The sequence below is a fragment of the Leucopleurus acutus genome, assembly GCF_964270905.1.
Source record: "Leucopleurus acutus genome assembly, chromosome: 2".
Classification (NCBI taxonomy): domain Eukaryota; kingdom Metazoa; phylum Chordata; class Mammalia; order Artiodactyla; family Delphinidae; genus Leucopleurus; species Leucopleurus acutus.
In genome coordinates this window covers 104,992,592-105,012,761 of record NC_139143.1, presented here as the reverse complement: position 1 = coordinate 105,012,761, position 20,170 = coordinate 104,992,592, and the positions used below count along the sequence as shown (strand labels likewise).

Below are 20,170 nucleotides of genomic sequence, written 5' to 3'. Positions count from 1 at the left end.
TTAGAGTCATTGTAAACATGTTCATTGATCTCATGTTTTTCTAACCTAGCCTTTCCTCAAGTACTAGCATTGAGAGAAAATAATTTAAAAAGCAAACATACTTATTTAATTTAATTATTTTGTTTTAGTTTTTGAAATATGTTTTCTACTACATTTTATTTCAGATATCTGATTTCAATGATAATATGGAATATATCATCATTTTTGGACTAGGCTACAAGACTAACAACCATAAGATTTTATCTTTGGGAAACTATTTCCAGAAATCTAAATATTAGCTTTTGGAATAGAATTCAAATAAGCTTTTGGAATAGAATTCACTTGCAAGTTAAGGGCTTTCTATAATTGGTCATAGGTATTAAGAGGATTTAAACACTGATTCTTGGTCTATTACAGTGGATCTGTCATCTGCATCTTCATAATAAATGAAGTTATGATTCTTGCCTTCAAAGCTTGATCGAATTCAGTTCTTGGTTTAAGGAACTACTCTTCTCACTTTTTTTTTTACTTTTCTTTTTTAATTTGAAAGGTTTTATGAAATAAAGCTCATATTATACCCAGAATTAAACAGTGAATGTCAGTATGAGGAGTTTTTAATATGAAACCATTTCGTTTGAGAGTATGTATTATTCAAGTGGTATTCTGGAGCGAGTCTATTTTTGTGCTTTATGCAGAGACTGCCTTCTGATGATGAATGAGAGATGATATACAAGGTGTATCATTTATCTGTGTGTATTTATCTGTGTGTTATAACATAACAGCCCTGTACTCAGCTTATGTGAGACTAGGGACTCAGGTTTTCTTGGGACCAAATATTTTCTCCTTTTCCCCTTTAAAGGTGTCCCTTTAGACTTCTGTGTGCTGAGAATATTGGCTTAGTGTTTCCTTGGTTTGCTTAACAAGGGGCTGGACTAGTTCAATGAGATACAACCAGCTCAACAATATCTGTTTTGGGACATGATCTCTCCTCAGGCAGGAGAAGGCTGTGGTACTGAGACACTACTAGCAAGAGATGTATATTTGTCGTGGCTATAGCTGTCAGTTCTGGAAGGACATCTTTTCAGGCTGATTCTGACAGTTCTGTTTCCCGTCAAATTAGATGGAAAGATACACATGGCTGATGTTGTCTGCAATATTCCTAAATTACCCATCAAAGAGCTCCCAGTGGTTTCACTCTAATTACACCCATGAGAGTGATGGAGAGAGGATTTCTATTTTAAACTAATTCTCACATAAATAAAGTCTGCTCCCTACTCACTGAATATCAAATCCCAAATTCAAATTCAAATGTGAAGCAACAACACATGAGAGTATTACAGAGCAGACATCACCTTACCAAAAAGCACAGTCATTTCTAGACCTTGTTCTGAAGAGGATGCCAGATGATTTTTAAGTATTTTTTGGGCAGAAATAAGTGATGGAGATAGAGACCTAACGTGAGGTTCTGCCTTTCTTCTGTAATTAGTGTTGCCTCCATATTTTTTAAGCAGATGCATTGTCTAACACTCTGCAGGCCTTGTAATCTGTGGTTTATAATAGACTCAAAACTTGAAGAACAGGAAGAATGACTTTCTTTAACAACGTGTTCAAAGACTCAAGATGCATTCATTCTTGTTCTGTTTTAATTAGACCAGTAGAATAAACTTAAAATAGACTGAATAATGCAAGTTGTTTTAACTATACAGTTGCATTTCTGGTTTGTAATTAGTCTTACCTATCTAATTTGTGATTGTTTAACACTGAATATTTTTATTTCTGTAAGCAGAACAAAAGTAGAATCAGCTGTGCGTTTGGGAAATGTTTGCCTTTTTCCTATTTTAAAATTTTATTTTAAATTTGAATGCAGATATTGTTTTCTCAGTCTCTGGTTATAATGGGAGGAAATGATAAAGAAGAAAAATGTTGCTAAAAATAAAAAATTAAGCATTTTATTTGTGCTTGTGTATGACAGTTAAGACTTAATGCTGTCTTCAGGAAAAAGCAGTTTATAAATTAAGTGCCCTGACACTTAAGAAGTCTGAGAACCAAGTCTTGGGAGGCAAGGAAGGGACTTTGAAAGTTTTGTTTCATCCCTTTGCAGTTTCTCACCTCATCATGTGTTTTTATAGATGTTCATTCCATGAACTTCTGTGTTTTATGTTTTGTAGATAACTGGTAATTGCTCTCCTGTCCTAAAAACAAACCCAACCTGGTAATCTTATTCTTTAGCTTGTGAGAAGTTCACATAAGGAAAAATGAGTACAACATCCACTCTCTTCTGGTTACTTTGTTAGAGAGAGATGTGGGCCACATCAGCGATCTTCTGATATTTTGACAATGGGTTGATAAAACAGGGACCAGTGCATTTATTTTGTGGTTGTTGATACTAAGGCACCAGGAGACTCAGGAGACCCTTTGAACAGGCAAAACTGAGAGTAGGATCGATATCTGTATGTTAAAATGAGAGGGTTGAACTAAATGAGGGTCTGTATGTTGCACCTTTGGTATATAGCAATCATGAGGGATGTTTACATCCTCATGTTTTGCTGTTTATATGTATAGGCAGGCTTTAGGGCTAAGGTGTCAGAAGTAATAGCAGTTGTGGATCCTGATTCACATGGTTACAGGTGGTGAAAAGGAGAAGAAAAAAATATTTTGGGATCAAAGTTTATCTTTTTCCTGTGGTCCCTTGCTATAGACGAGCCATGTGTCAGGTACAATTCTGAGCACCTTACATACATTATTAATTCACTTAATCTTCCCAACAAGCAGCCTAATGAGGCAATTACAGTATTATCCCCACTTCATAGGTAAGAATATGGAAGCACAGTAATACAGCTCGTAAGTGAAGAGCATGGCAGTTTGGCTGTGGAATTGGGGTGCCTAACCACTCCACACTGTCACCTACTCTCTGGAGAGGTGATCAGCATTCTGTGACCCTGTCATGCTTGTTCTCACATAAAACGCTCTCTTTCTCTCCACTGTTTTATCCTGCAGCCGTTAAACACTTTTTGAGTGTGTGCTGTGTGCCAGGCACAGTGGTGAGTCTTGTAGATACAGAAGAGATAGAAATCCTGCTCTCAGAGATACAAGCCTAGCCAGGGAGATAGACTAAAATAACCACAGAAACGTGTGATGACAAACAAGTTACCCTTGGTAAGCGTTGGAAGGAGAAGGGCAGGGAGCTTTGAGAACATAAGGCAGGGGCCTGATCTCATCAAGTTGCCAAAGAAGGCTGCCCTGCCAAAGTGGCTTAGAGCTGTGGTGCCAGGAGGCCATCCAAATGCTACCGTGATGCAAGGAAGACTCAGGTGGAGTCTGGTCCCTTTGTGGACCATTCCCCAGCCCCCTTTAGAGCCCTTGCTCTCAATAGCTTTAAGTACCATAATGACGTTGCAGACTTTTCCTTGTGCCCTTGTATGTGTGCAGGTTCCTATGCAGATTATAAGCATGAAGTAAATACATGCTGGTCTTTGGTGACTGTGTTCTGTTCCACTTCTTGCTTCCTGCCTTTTATCACGTTTTGGGAGTGGCCGAGTGTTGCTTCAGAACAGACACGGGGAAGTGGGAGAGGGAATGTCTGGGACGGGTAGCCTGCCTTGGCTCTCGAAATACTTTCTGTAAGCTTATACAGATCATTTGATCTTGTGCCCCTATGTTTGAAATCAGTTTCTTTCTTACTTTCTCTTTTAGCACACCATTGAAGTATTGTCTCTAAGTACGTAGTTTGATGTTTTCATACAACTGGGATCAGAAAGTTAATTTCACTAGGTCCTCTGGGCATTACCACTAAAGTTGTAGCGACACATTTAAAAATTCTCATTCACTAATTATTAAATGAGCTGAATTAACCCTCTAGGGCCAGGTGCACTCATTGTATCTTACCAGGTTAATGTAGTCATTCACTAAACATATACATATTTACTGAGCATCTTCAAACGAGGCCTTGTGAGGCTTATAGAAGTATGGAGCACTTGGTTACTGCACTTAAGGAGCTTCCTACTTTAGCATAAAGGAAAATAATTGCAACAGAGTTGTGAGGGGCCCATCAGGAAGTGGACTGGAGGGCCTGTGGGAGCTAGACTGCCTGACTCCACTGCACCCTAGCTTTGTGGCCTTGAGGCAACGGGTTCTCTGCATTTCACACGTAAAATGGAAATTGTGATCGTGAGGATTAATGAGCCAAATTATGTAAAGTGCTTAGAATAGTGCCTGGCACATAGTATATACTATATATCTTTTTTAAAATTATTATTATCATCATTATCATGGTCACTATCACTCTTATGGTCAAGCCTAAAGGGAAGGGGAAGGGTTTCTGAACTAAAGGAGAAAGACATCGTGGAGGTGGTATTTGAGTTAGGTCTCAAATGAAATAGGAAGAATTTTAATAGGCAGAGAGGGTGTGGAGAGGATTCCAAGAAACCTCAGGTGCTAGAAAGTATCACCTATGATTAGGGAATGGTGAGGAGTCCAGGCTAGTGGATGAAGTTCTTTCAAGAAACAATGACAAATTCACCTGGAAAGGTGGATTAGGACCTTATCTTGGTGAAGAGTTGGCAATCTGGCCGGGCTTTTTGAGCAGGATTGGGTCTCTCAGAGCCCTGCTCTAGAATTCCTGGAGTAGGCAGGAAATGGAGGCTGAGAGAAATGGTGTGAGTCTTAGCATGTGATGATAGGGCTTGAAAAAAGGTGATGATGATAGTCATGAAAAAGAAGGTCAAGTGCATATCTGCTGGAGAACTAATGAAACTTAAAAATTCAGGGCCCCTCACATGCTCAGAATCCTAGTGGTGGTTTTGTAAAATTTGAAAAGCTATTTGTATCCTTTGCTTCTCTCTCTAAATGGTATGTTTCAGACCCCCGAACCTGGTTCCACGCCATAATTGAAAGAGACTGTGGAGAAAGAATCAGTCTGTATATTGATTTGGTGAGGGTAGATAGAGTCAAGCAGAGAGGCCAGAGTTAAAGACGACTTGTGAGATTTTGTCTGGGTGATGGGGAGGGACCTGATAGGAAAGGGGGATGATGGGAGAAGCCAAGTAGGGAGCAGTGGTTTCAAACCGAGCGAGTGTTCTAGACTGGTTAGCTTCACCAGGGAAAGAACATTTTCTTTTCTTTAAACCTCTGCCCATCCCTATCCTCAATTGCTGTCTCGCAAGTGTGATAATTTTAAGTTATATGGGGGCTGGAGAAAGGGGTCCAAAGATGACTGCTGATTAGTGGGCTAGAACCCAAAGCACATGTCTTAGGGACATCTTTGTAATGTCTACATTTAGTACTCTCTGTATGCTAAACCTAGTTTTCTAAAACCTTTAAAGAAAGTCTCTCCTTTTTTGGTATATCTTTGGTATAGATTCTTCTATGTTCAGCAAATTTTAGTGCTTCTAGACTATTTTCGAGTTATAACATCTGTTTTCTGGAAACTTCTATTTTGAAGAAATTTAATTGACTCAGAAGTGGTTGGTAATGCTGATTTCATAGCTATCATGTCAGTGTTCCTGTGGCAGTACCTGACTGGGAAAGGCTGTTCTCAGCCTTTGTTACCTCTTTCATAAACGAGTAAAATATTAAATAACAGGAAATCAAAAGCCAAAATTGAAGAATACTCTCTCAGATGGCCAAATAGAATCTTCAAGAGTATTTTTACTTTCTAGATCACAAAATATATACATAATTGACATAGGGGCTCAGGCTTCATTTTTAAATATATTATGGGTGTGTGTTGGCTTTGCCATCAGGCTTTTTGTGGGAAATAATAACACCTAAAAACAAAGCTAAAAACATAGTAAGATCTGAGGCAAATGTCCCCAGGGAAAGACCATTAGCAAATTCATGACTCAGAGTCTGGTTTAGACTTCTGTATTAAACCATGTGTTGTTTAAAGAATCATCCCTTGTGTATCAGAGAGATTAAATTATCTGAGTAGAGAAATACAGTTGAAAATTTCAAACTGCTTCTGAAATTCACATATATTATTTTTTGACAGGCTTTAAGAATTTAATGACCATAAGATTTAGTTTAAAGAAATGATTTAGAAGTATTTGCAGATCAATTCTAAGAGGATTTTATTTTATTTTTATTTTACATTATTTTATTTTTTTAAACATCTTTATTGGGGTATAATTGCTTTACAATGGTGTTAGTTTCTGCTTTATAACAATGTGAATCAGTTATACGTATACATATGTTCCCATATCTCTTCCCTCTTGCGTCTCCCTCTCTCCCACCCTCCCTATCCCACCCCTCCAGGCGGTCACAAAGCACGGAGCTGATATCCCTGTGCCATGCGGCTGCTTCCCACTAGCTATCTACCTTACGTTTGTTAGTGTGTATATGTCCATGACTCTCTCTCGCCCTGTCACAGCTCACCATTCCCCCTCCCCATATCCTCAAGTCCGTTCTCCAGTAGGTCTGTGTCTTTATTCCTGTCTTACCCCTAGGTTCTTCATGACATTTTTTTTTCTTCTTAAATTCCATATATATGTGTTAGCATACGGTATTTGTCTCTCTCTTTCTGACTTACTTCACTCTGTATGACAGACTCTAGGTCTATCCACCTCATTACAAATAGCTCAATTTTGTTTCTTTTTATGGCTGAGTACTATTCCATTGTATATATGTGCCACATCTTCTTTATCCATTCATCCGATGATGGGCACTTAGGTTGTTTCCATCTCCGGGCTATTGTAAATAGAGCTGCAGTGAACATTGTGGTACATGACTCTTTTTGAATTTTGGTTTTCTTAGGGTATAGGCCCAGTAGTGGGATTGCTGGGTCATCTGGTAGTTCTATTTGTAGTTTTTTAAGGAACCTCCATACTGTTCTCTATAGTGGCTGAACCAATTCACATTCCCACCAGCAGTGCGAGAGTGTTCCCTTTTCTCCACACCCTCTCCAGCATTTATTGTTTCTAGATTTTTTGATGATGGCCATTCTGACTGGTGTGAGATGATATCTCATTGTAGTTTTGATTTGCATTTCTCTAATGATTAATGATGTTGAGCATTCTTTCATGTGTTTGTTGGCAGTCTGTATATCTTCTTTGGAGAGATGTCTATTTAGGTCTTCTGCCCATTTTTGGATTGGGTTGTTTGTTTTTTTTGTTATTGAGCTGCATGAGCTGCTTGTAAATTTTGGAGATTAATCCTTTGTCGGTTGCTTCATTTGCAAATATTTTTCTCCCATTCTGAGGGTTGTCTTTTGGTCTTGTTTATGGTTTCCTTTGCTGTGCAAAAGCTTTGAAGTTTCATTAGGTCCCATTTGTTTATTTTTGTTTTTATGTCCATTACTCTAGGAGGTGGGTCAGAAAGGATCTTGCTATGATTTATGTCATAGAGTGTTCTGCCTATGTTTTCCTCTAAGAGTTTGATAGTTTCTGGCCTTACATTTAGGTCTTTAATCCATTTTGAGCTTATTTTTGTGTATGGTATTAGGGAGTGATCTAATCTCATACTTTTACATGTACCTGTCCAGTTTTCCCAGCACCACTTATTGAAGAGGCTGTCCTTTCTCCACTGTACATTCCTGCCACCTTTATCAAAGATAAGGTGTCCATATGTGCGTGGATTTATCTCTGGGCTTTCTATCCTGTTCCATTGACCTATATTTCTGTTTTTGTGCCAGTACCATACTGTCTTGATTACTGTAGCTTTGTAGTATAGTCTGAAGCCAGGGAGCCTGATTCCTCCAGCTCCTTTTTTCGTTCTCAAGATTACTTTGGCTATTCGGGGTCTTTTGTGTTTCCAAACAAATTGCGAAATTTTTTGTTCTAGTTCCGTGAAAAATGCCAGTGGTAGTTTGATAGGGATTGCATTGAATCTATAGATTGCTTTGGGTAGTAGAGTTATTTTCACAATGTTGATTCTTCCAATCCAAGAACATGGTATATCTCTCCATCTATTTGTGTCATCTTTAATTTCTTTCATCAGTGTCTTATAATTTTCTGCATACAGGTCTTTTGTCTCCTTAGGTGGGTTTATTCTTAGATATTTTCTTCTTTTTGTTGCAATGGTAAATGGGAGTGTTTTCTTGATTTCAATTTCAGATTTTTCATCATTAGTGTATAGGAATGCCAGAGATTTCTGTGCATTAATTTTGTATCCTGCTACTTTACCAAATTCATTGATGAGCTCTAGTAGTTTTCTGGTAGCATCTTTAGGATTCTCTATGTACAGTATCATGTCATCTGCAAACAGTGACAGATTTACTTCTTGTTTTCCGATTTGGATTCCTTTTATTTCCTTTTCTTCTCTGATTGCTGTGGCTAAAACTTCCAAAACTATGTTGAATAAGAGTGGTGAGAGTGGGCAGCTTTGTCTTGTTCCTGATCTTAGTGGAAATGCTTTCAGTTTTTCACCATTGAGGATGATGTTGGCTGTGGGCTGGTCTTATATGGCCTTTATTATGTTGAGGAAAGTTCCCTCTATGCCTACTTTCTGCAGGGTTTTTATCATAAATGGGTGTTGAATTTTGTCAAAAGCTTTCTCTGCATCTATTGAGATGATCATATGGTTTTTCTCCTTCAATTTGTTAGTATGGTTTATCACATTGTTAGATTTGCGTATATTGAAGAAACCTTGCATTCCTGGAATAAACCCCACTTGATCATGGTGTATGATCCTTTTAATGTGCTGTTGGATTCTGTTTGCTAGTATTTTGTTGAGGATTTTTGCATCTATGTTCATCAGTGATATTGGCCTGTAGTTTTCTTTCTTTGTGACATCTGTGTCTGGTTTTGGTATCAAGGTGATGGTGGCCTCGTAGAAGGAATTTGGGAGTGTTCCTCCCTCTGCTATATTTTGGAAGAGTTTGAGAAGGATGGGTGTTAGCTCTTCTCTAAATATTTGATAGAATTCTCCTGTGAAGCCATCTGGTCCTGGGCTTTTGTTTGTTGGAAGATTTTTAATCACAGTTTCAATTTCAGTGCTTGTGATTGGTCTGTTCCTATTTTCTATTTCTTCCTGATTCAGTCTTGGCAGGTTGTGCATTTCTAAGAATTTGTCCATTTCTTCCAGATTGTCCATTTTATTGGCATAGAGTTGCTTGTAGTAATCTCTCATGATCTTTTTTATTTCTGCAGTGTCCATTGTTACTTCTCCTTTTTCATTTCTAATTCTATTGATTTGAGTCTTCTCCCTTTTTTTCTTTCTTTTTTTTTTTTTTTTTTGCGGTACGCGGGCCTCTCACCGCTGTGGCCTCCCCCATTGCGGAGCACAGGCTCCGGACGTGCAGGCTCAGCGGCCATGGCTCACAGGCCCAGCCGCTCCGCGGCATGTGGGATCTTCCTGGACCGGGGCACAAACCCGTGTCCCCTGCATCGGCAGGCGGACACTCAACCGCTGCGCCACCAGGGAAGCCCCTCCCTTTTTTTCTTGATGAGTCTGGCTAGTGGTGTATCTATTTTGTTTATCTTCTCAAAGAACCAGCTTTTAGTTGTATTGATCTTTGCTATTGTTTCCTTCATTTCTTTTTCATTTATTTCTGATCTGATTTTTATGATTTCTTTCCTTCTGCTAGCTTTGGGGTTTTTTTGTTCTTCTTTCTCTAATTGTTTGAGGTGCAAGGTTAGGTTGTTTATTCGAGATGTTTCCTGCTTCTTAAGGTGGGCTTGTATTGCTATAAACTTCCCCCTTAGAACTGCTTTTGCTGCATCCCATAGACTTTGGGTTGTTGTGTCTCCATTGCCATTTGTTTCTAGGTATTTTTTTATTTCCTCTTTGATTTCTTCAGTGATCACTTCATTATTAAGTAGTGTATTGTTTAGCCTCCATGTGTTTGTATTTTTTACAGATCTTTTCCTGTAATTGACATCTAGTCTCATAGTGTTGTGGTCAGAAAAGATACTTGATACAATTTCAATTTTCTTAAATTTACCAAGGCTTGATTTGTGACCCAAGATATGATCTATCCTGGAGAATGTTCCGTGAGCACTTGAGAAAAATGTGTATTCTGTTGTTTTTGGATGGAGTGTCCTATAAATATCAATTAAGTCCATCTTGTTTAATGTATCATTTAAAGCTTGTGTTTCCTTATTTATTTTCATTTTGGATGATCTGTCCATGGGTGAAAGTGGGGTGTTAAAGTCCCGTACTATGAATGTGTTACTGTCGATTTCCCCTTTTATGGCTGTTAGTATTTGCCTTACGTATTGAGGTGCTCCTATGTTGGGTGCATAAATATTTACAATTGTTATATCTTCTTCTTGGATCGATCCCTTGATCATTATGTAGTGTCCTTCTTTGTCTCGTCTAATAGTCCTATTTTAAAGTCTATTTTGTCTGATATGAGAATTGCTACTCCAGCTTTCTTTTGCTTTCCATTTGCATGGAATATCTTTTTCCATCCCCTTACTTTCAGTCTGTATGTGTCTCTAGGTCTGAAGTGGGTCTCCTGTAGACAGCATATATAAGGGTATTGTTTTTGTATCCATTCAGCCAATCTGTGTGTTTTGGTGGGAGCATTTAGTCCATTTACATTTAAGGTAATTATCGATATGTATGTTCCTATTCCCATTTTCTAAATTGTTTTGGGTTCGTTATTATAGGTCTTTTCCTTCTCTTGTGTTTCTTGTGTAGAGAAGTTCCTTTAGCATTTGTTGTAAAGCTGGTTTGGTGGTGCTGAACTCTCTCAGCTTTTGCTTGTCTGTAAAGGTTTTAATTTCTCCATCAACTCTGAATGAGATCCTTGCTGGGTAGAGTAGTCTTGGTTGCAGGTTTTTCTCCTTCATCACTTTCAGTATGTCCTGCCACTCCCTTCTGGCTTGTAGGGTTTCTGCTGAGAGATCAGCTGTTAACCTCATGGGGATTCCCTTGTGTGTTATTTGTTGTTTTTCCCTTGCTGCTTTTAATATGCTTTCTTTGTATTTAATTTTTGACAGTTTGATTAACATGTGTCTTGGTGTATTTCTCCTTGGATTTATCCTGTATGGGACTCTGTGCTTCCTGGACTTGATTAACTATTTACTTTCCCATATTAGGGAAGTTTTCAACTATAATCTCTTCAAATATTTTCTCAGTCCCTTTCTTTTTCTCTTCTTCTTCTGGAACCCCTATAATTCGAATGTTGGTGCGTTTAATGTTGTCCCAGAGGTCTCTGAGACTGTCCTCAGTTCTTTTCGTTCTTTTTTCTTTATTCTGCTCTGCAGTAGTTATTTCCACTATTTTATCTTCCAGGTCACTTATCCGTTCTTCTGCCTCAGTTATTCTGCTATTGATCCCATCTAGGGTACTTTTAATTTCATTTATTGTGTTGTTCATTGTTGCTTGTTTCATTTATTTCTTCTAGGTCCTTGTTAACTGTTTCTTGCATTTTGTCTATTCTATTTCCAAGATTTTGGATCATCCTTACTATCATTATTCTGAATTCTTTTTCAGGTAGACTGCCTATTTTGTCTTCATTTGTTAGGCCTGGTGCATTTTTATCTTGCTCCTTTATCTGCTGTGTGTTTTTCTGTCTTCTCATTTTGCTTATCTTACTGTGTTTGGGGTCTCCTTTTTGCAGGCTGCAGGTTCGTAGTTCCCGCTGTTTTTGATGTCTGTCTCCAGTGGCTAAGGTTGGTTCAGTGGGTTGTGTAGGCTTCCTGGTGGAGGGGACTAATGCCTGTGTTGTGGTGGATGAGGCTGGATCTTGTCTCTCTAGTGGGCAGGTTCACGTCTGGTGGTGTGTTTTGGGGTGTCTGTGGCCTTATTATGATTTTAGGCAGCCTCTCTGCTAATGGGTGGAGTTGTGTTCCTGTTTTGCTAGTTGTTTGGCATAGGTTGTCCAGCACTATAGCTTGCTGGTCATTGAGTGAAGCTGGGTGCTGGTGTTAAGATGGAGGTCTTTGGGAGATTTTCGCTGTTTGATATTATGTGGAGCTGGGAGGTCTCTTGTTGACCAGTGTCCTGAAGTTGGCTCTCCCACTTCAGAGGCAGAGCCCTGACTCCTGGCTGGAGCACCAAGAGCCTTTCATCCACATGGCTCAGAATAAAAGGGAGAAAAAGTAGAGAGAATTAGTAGAAGTATGAAGAAAGAAAGAAAGAAAGGAGGGAAGGAAGGAAGGAAGGAAGGAAGAAAGAAAGAAAGAAAGAAAGAAGCAAAGAAGGAAAGAAGGCAAGAAGGAAACGAGGGAGGGAGGGAGAAAGGAAGGAGGGAAGGAAGGAAAAAAGACAGAAAGAAAGAAGATACAGTAAAATAAAATAAAGTGTAATAAAGTTATTGAATTAAAAAATAATTATTTAGAAAAAAAAAAGGGATGCATAGAACCTTAGGACAAATGTTGGAAGCAAAGCTATACAGACAAAATCTTACACAGAAGCATACACATACACCCTCACAAAGAGAGGTAAAGGGGAAAAAATCATAAATCTTGCTCTCAGAGACCACCTCCTCAATTTGGGATGATTCGTTGTCTGAAGGAGGGAAGGAAGGAAAGAAAGAAAGAAAAGTATAATAAAATTATTAAAATTAATTATTACGAAAAAAGTTAAAAAAAAAACCATGAACGGATAGAACCCTAGGACAAATGGTGGAAGCAAAACTATACAGACAAGATCTCACACAGAAGCATACACATACACATTCACAAAAAGAGGAAAAGGGGAAAAAATCATAGATGTTGCTCTCGAAGCCCACCTCCTCAATTTGGGATGATTCGTTGTCTTTTCATGTATTCCACAGATGCAGGGTACATCAAGTTGATTGTGGAGCTTTAATCCGCTGTTTCTGAGGCTGCTGGGAGAGATTTCACTGTCTCTTCTTTGTTATCACAGCTCACAGGGGCTCAGCTTTGGATTTGGCCCTGCCTCTGCGTGTAGGTCGCTGGAGGGCGTCTGTTCTTTGCTCAGACAGGATGGGGTTAAAGGAGCCGCTGATTCAGGGGCTCTGGCGCACTCAGGCCGGGGGGAGGGAGGGGCACTGCGTGCGGGGCGGGCCTGCAGCGGCAGAGGCCGGCGTGACGTTGCACCAGCCTGAGGCGTGCCGTGCGTTCTCCCGGGGAAGTTGTCCCTGGATCCCGGGAACCTGGCAGTGGCGGGCTGCACAGGCTCCGCGGAAGAGGGGTGTGGAGAGTGACCTGTGCTCGCACACAGGCCCCTCGGTGGCGGCAGCAGCAGCCTTAACGTCTCCCGCCCGCCTCTGGGGTCCGCGCTTTTAGCCGCGGCTCGCGCCCGTCTCTGGGGTCCGCGCTTTCAGCTGCGGCTCGCGCCCGTCCCTGGGGTCCGTGCTTTTAGCCGCGGCTCGCGCCCGTCTCTCCTAAGAGGATTTTAATGTATCAGGTTGGTCTGCTGTTCTGTAAAATTGGTCCAAACTTTATATTTGTTACATTGTTTCTCAGTGTGTGGTGTGCACAAACATTTTATTTTATTTTACTTTTTTCTTCCACATTTATTGAGATACAGTTGACATACAACATTGTATAACTATTGACATACAGCATTGTATAAGTTTAAGGTGTGTAACAATGATTTGAGTCACATACATCATGAAATATGATCACTGTAAGTTTAGTGAACATCCATCATCTCAGATACAAAATTAAAGAAACAGAATTTTTTTTTTTTTTTGCGGTACGCGGGCCTCTCGCTGTCGTGGCCCCTCCCGTTGCGGAGCACAGGCTCCGGACGCGCAGGCTCAGCGGCCATGGCTCACGGGCCCAGCCGCTCCGCGGCATGTGGGATCTTCCCGATCCGGGGCACAAACCCCTGTCCCCTGCATCGGCAGGTGGACTCTCAACCACTGCGCCACCAGGGAAGCCTGAAACAATTTTTTTATGATGAGAATTCTTAGGATTTACACTCTTAACAGCTTTCATATATACCATACAACAGTGCTAATTATATTTATCATGTTGTACATTACATCCCTAGTACTTATTTATCTTATAACTGGAAGTTTGTACCTTTTGACCACCTTCATTCAATTCCCCCTTCTGTGAGCCCCTATGTCTGGTAACCACAAATCTGATCTCTCTTTCTATGAGTTTATTTGTTTTTGAGGTATAATACTTACAATACTATGTTAGTTCCTGTTACACAACATAGTGATTTGGTATTTCTGTACATTTCAAAATTATGAACATGGTAGTAGTCCAGTTGTGATATGTCACCATTCAAGATACTGTATAGTTATTGACTATATTCCCCACATGGTGCATTTCATACCCATGACTTACTTATTTTGCATCTGGAAGTTTGTACCTCTTCATCTCCCTTACCTATTTCTTTCCTCCCCTCACCTCCCTCACCTCTGGCAACCATTCTGTTTTATGTTTGTTCATTTGTTTTTTAGATTTAACATATACGTAAAATCATACAGTATTTGTCTTTCTCTATTTCACTTAGCATAATACTCTCTAGGTCTGTCCATGTTGTTGCAAATGGCAAGATTTCATTCTTTTTCATGGCTCAGTAATATTCCATTGTGTGTTACATCTTCTTTATCTATTCATCTATTTATGGGCACTTGGGTTGCTTGCATATCTTGGCTATTTTTGTAAATAATGCTGCAACAAATATAGGGGGGCATATATCTTTTCCAATTAGTGTTTTTGTTTTCTTTGAATAAATAACCGGGGGTGGAATTTCTGGATCCTATGGTAGTTTTATTTTTAATTTTTTGAGGAGTCTCCCTACTTTTTTCCATAGGAGCTGTACCAATTTACATTCCCAGTGCAGTGCAGAAGGGTTTTGTTTTCTTCATTTGCTGTTCATTGTCTTTTTTGATAATTCTGACAGGTGTGAGGTGATATCTCATTGGGGTTTTGATTTGCATTTCCCTGTTGGTTAGTGATGTTGGGCATCTTTTCATGTGGCTGTTGGTCATCTGTATGTCTTCTTTGGAAAAGAGTCTATTCAGATCCTCTGCCCATCTTTTAATTGGGTTGTTTATTATTTTTTTATTTTTTTGCGGTATGCGGGCCTCTCACTGTTGTGGCCTCTCCCGTTGCGCAGCACAAGCTCCGGACGTGCAGGCTCAGCGGCCATGGCTCACGGGCCTAGCCGCTCCATGGCATGTGGGATCTTCCCAGACCGGGGCACGAACCCGTGTCCCCTGCATCGGCAGGCGGACTCTCAACCACTGTGCCACCAGGGAAGCCTAGGTTGTTTATTTTTTTGATGTTGAGTTGTATGAGTTCTTTGTATATTTTGGATATTAACCCCTCATCAGATATATCATTTACAAATATCTTCTCCCATTCAGTAGGTGTTCTTTTTGTTTTTCTGATAGTTTCCTTCACTGTGCATAGCTTCTTAGTTTGATATAGTCCCCTTTATTTTTGCTTTTGTTTCCCTTGCCTGAAAAGACATATCCAGAAAAATATTGAGATTGTTGTCAAAGAGAGTACTGACTATGTTTTCTTCCAGAAGTTTTATGGTTTCAAGTTTTATATTTAAATCTTTAATCCATTTTGAATTTATTTTTGTGCATAATGTGAGAGAGTAGTCCAGTTTGATACTTATGCATGTAGCTGTCCAGTTTTTCCAATATCATTTATTGAAGAGCCTGTCTTTCCCACATTGTATATTCTTACCTCCTTTGTTGTAGATTACTTGCCCAATGGCATTTTTCACAGAACTAGAATAATGCTTAACTGTGTGTGGAAACACAAAGACTTCGAATAACCAAAACAATCTTGAGAAAGAAGAGCTAGAGGTATCATGCTCCCTGATTTCAAACTATACTACAAAGCTACAGTCATCAAAGCAGTATGGTACTGGCACAAAAACAGACACATAGATCAACAGAATAGAATAGAGAGCCCAGATATGAACCCATACTTGTATGTGCAATTAATCTTCACAAACATTTTACAGTTTTAAGAGTTATGTATTTTAAAATTCATTTATGTGTAGACTCTGTGGCAAGTGATACTGGTTTTCCATTTATAGCAATGATATAAACCACTTTAGAATACATTGATTTAAGTTAAAAGGGTATGTCTTTAAAGCGAAATGGTAATACGTGGTGCTACGTGTGGTGGCAGAAGTTGAGAAAGTTGATGCATGATTAATTGAAGTTTGGGAAACATTGGCTTATTTGTAAATAATATGTTATACTAGCTTGTAGTACTGTAATTTTAATTAATTGTTAAATAAAAACCTCATAGTCATTTTAATTGTTTGACTCTTACTTAGTTAAAAGTAAGAACATATATGTCAAATGCTGTTCTATTGAGAAGGTTTATAGGACTTCCTGGCAAAGAGTAGGGCAATTTTATAAAAGTCATACATATACTCACTAATTTCAAGGATAAATTGGCATGGCAAACCAAGCACTATGCAAAGGGCTTTTGTTAAATTTTATCAATCAAAAGTTGGGGAAGATTCTTTTGGTTTGGGTTCATATGTGCTAATATTTAGTGAGAAGAGTAGACAGCATATTATTTTTTTCCCTGAGAAGCAGAAAAGGAAAACCAGGATATTTAGAAGATGCTTTGAAGTTAATTTTATCCAGAAAGTATTTTTAGAAATATTAGAATATCTGGGAACAAATCTTTGAGTAATAGTTAAATATAGATTTTATTTTTATTTAACATTTCATAACTGATTTAGTTACTCCACATTTAAAAAACAAATTAATACACCTTACTACAAAATACAAGAAATGTGGAGATAGTAGAAAATATAAGTAGAAATTCCTTCTTCTTCTACTAATATTCCCCCAGCCCTATTCCTTAGGCACAACTACTGTTAACAGTTTGAAGTCACCTAATTTTATTTTATTTATTTATATTTTTGACTGTGCCATGCGGTTTGTGGGATCTTAGTTCCCCGACCAGGGATTGAATACGGGCCACAGGGAACCCATGGCTGCCAGGGAATTCCCCTGAAGTCACCTATATTTTTTTATAAATTCATTTTTAAAAATTTTTGGCTGTGTTGGTCTTCGTTGCTGCGCACGGGCTTTCTCTCGTTGTGGCGAGCGGGGGCTACTCTTCGTTGCTTATTGTGGTGGCTTCTTTTGTTGTGGAGCATGGGCTGTAGGTGTGTGGGCTTTGGTAGTTGTGGCACGCAGCTCAGTAGTTGTGGCTCTAGAGCGCAGGCTCAGTAGTTGTGGCGCACAGGCTTAGTTGCTCCGTGGCATGTGGGATCTTCCCAGACCAGGGATAGAACCCGTGTCCCCTGCGTTGGCAGGTGGATTCTTAACCACTGTGCCACCAGGGAAGCCCTGAAGTCACTTAATTTTAAAAGTCAAGTGTAATGGCATTTAGAAATTGGAAGAGTAGGAATCTTTTTGTTGTTGTTGTTCCAGATTCTGCTTCCATTACCTGCGTCTTTATTTTTAAGCAGATATGATGTATGGAATTACTGTGGGCTTTGGAGTCAGATCTGTGTTCGAATTCTAACTGCATCACAGAGCAGCAATGCGAGTTTGGGAAGTTCCTTACCTTTCTGAGTGGGAAGTTCCTTACCTCTCTGAGCTTTAGGTTCCTCAACAGCAAAGGCTTAATGTTGTTTTATTTCCAGCCTCTGATCTGGCCTAGTCTGTCTCTCTGTCTCTTTTTAATAGGAAACATATCTAAGAAGACCTGGCATAAGAATCCATGACATTTTTTCTCCTGGAGAAATGGAATTTGGTATTTTAATGACCACAATGTGCATGCATTCAGTAATATACTCCTTTATTAGAACATTTCACCACCCTCCCAAGTACCTATCATCAGGTTGTAAAAGGACATTGTATTTACCTGCCCCTGGAATCTTCCTGGAATTTAGATGGCCTCTGTTGGGTTTCACTTTGCACTTATTAATAATTTAACATTGGGATAAAAATAAAAAACAAAGACTCTCATCTTACAGTGTGAGAACATGGGTCATGTGTGCTAAGTCATGCAGGTAAGATGAGTAGCAAAGCTCAGTGGGGTATCCGGTCTAAAGAGGTCTTTCATGTGGGCTGTTGTGTCCCTCCTGTAGAATGATTGCCTTAGAATTAAAGAGAATTAATGTAATTGCTCCTGAAGAGGGAAATGTATTTTTGCTTTTCAGAGGTGGTTGTATAAGCTTTAATTATCTAATCCAAACACAGGAGCTTTCTACAAGCAGCTTTCCCTTTTAGCAGGCATAGTCAGCTTGCAAATACTGCTGCATCTTTAGGTTTGAAAAATCACTGCATCATAACCAACTCTGTTGAGTATATTATATAACCTACTCGTTAGGGAACAACAAAGTCCTGTTTTAATATTGGTTACTGAAAATGGTCTTTGAAGCTAGGGTTGGTTTACGTGGATTTTTGTAATTATTTGAGCTGCAGCTTGAGATATGGTTCTCCGTTGGTGGAATCTGTGTCTCATGTCTCGATCATTGTTTTACTGTGGTTTCATTTTCTGTGCTGTTTTTGTTTCATATTCAATTTGCTTTGTTTGGTGTGTGCTTTATCAGACCTTTTTGTTTACTTGTCACAGGAATATGGAGCTTTCTTAATAAAGTTAGAAGTATCTTTTTATGTATTTATTTTAGCTTTCTTTCTTTAGAGAATTGAAGTGTTTTCTAGTCCTGAAATTATTAATAATTAAGTACATGTAATATATTGCTAGTGGAACAGCGTAAAACTCAAAGAAACTTTGTAAGTAGAGAAGAAAACCCTACTTTTTAAGAACTGAGACTCTGTCATTCTTGTTGAAATGCATAGGTTTTTTTTTTTTGTGGTATGCGGGCCTCTCACTGTTGTGGCCTCTCCCGTTGCGGGGCACAGGCTCCAGACGCGCAGGCCCAGCGGCCATGGCTCACGGGCCTAGCCGCTCTGCGGCATGTGGGATCTTACCGGACTGGGGCACGAACCCGTGTCCCCTGCATCGGCAGGTGGACTCTCAACCACTGCGCCACCAAGGAAGCCCCATAGGGTTTCTTTTTTCTTTTTTTGATATCTGTATATCCATAGGAATAACTGATATTTATGGCAAACCATTTTAGTCTACAGTGCCTAGTCAACCATTTCAAAAATTATTTCTCTCTTGTCTTTACAAGCTTCTAAATATATATATATGCATACATGTATATATACATATACATTATATGTATTTATTTATATAAATATATAAAAAATTATATGTAATATTACTATATGTACTAATGCTTAGGGTTTTGATGTTGGAACATATTAAGGAAATAATGTCATTCTTTCTAGGTAGAGAGGATTTTAGGGATGAAAGTTGATTCAAACTATAGAGGAAAATGATCAGTGCTCCTGTCTGAGAATTAAAATATTAAATTGCTCTTAGAATAAAACCAACCTCTCCTCATGGTTTGCAGTGCTCTTCACAATCTGAACACTACCTGGCTTTCCCTTCGCCCGCTGCTCTAGTCACACTCATCTCCTCTGTCCAACTCACCAAGCTCTTCCCCCCTCAAGGACCCTGGCCCTTGTTGTTCCTCCTTTCCCTTAGCTGTTCCCATGGCTCTCCTCCTGAATGTCTCCAAGAGACCCCTCCCTGACCACGTCAAGGTATTAAGTAAGTCTACTCTCTTTGCAATACTCTGCTTATTTCCTTTTCAGCACTTATCTCAGACTGTATTTCTTTTTGTTAATTACTTTGTTTTGCCCCACAAATGTAAATTCTATTAAGAGAGGTGCCAGTACCTGATAAAGTGCCTAGCAGCTAGTATATAGTCAATAAGTTGATTAAATGGAAGTTATTTGCTGGTTTTAAGAGCTCTTTTTTGTTTGTTTCTTTATTTATGATTAGTTTATCATGCTGGACTGGAGGGATTTAAATATCCTTGACATCAAGAGCCAAGCCAATATGCTTTCCAGTGCTCTTACCTGCATGCATTTCCCCCCATTTCATTGTGATTTTATTGATTCTTTGGAGAGCAACATGCGCTTTCCTCAGAGGAGACAGAGAACTCTGTAGATCTCCCAAGGGTATTGTCCCCTGAGACGTCTTTCAGAATTCACCAGGAACTAAATTACCTCGCAGCAGATCTTCTACGAAGGACAGGGAAGTCTGTATTGGTCTTTGGTGAGCACACAGTTCAATAATGGAGGTACAATTATTCTGCTCCCAAAAGGGAAAACCTTGCCATTGTATCTGTTCAGTGTGCCTTGTAAACAGCCCTGGATGGCCCCTTTATGGATTTGCCCTGTGTCTTTAAGCTCTTACTCATCCTTAAGCCAAAGGCTGTTGTTCCGCTTCAAGCTGAAAAGGAAATTTTGGCAGCTTGCTTGCTGTCTAAAGATCAACATTATCACCATGACAGTTGTCACTTTCAA

General features: G+C 39.3%; 1 protein-coding gene across 2 annotated transcripts in view; it reads left to right on the top strand.

Moving 5' to 3' along the window:
• CDC14A (cell division cycle 14A) overlaps positions 1–20,170 on the top strand; it is a gene marked incomplete at its 3' end in the record, with an annotated part of 163,420 nt that overhangs the window by 48,209 nt on the left and 95,041 nt on the right. The window lies entirely within an intron of this gene.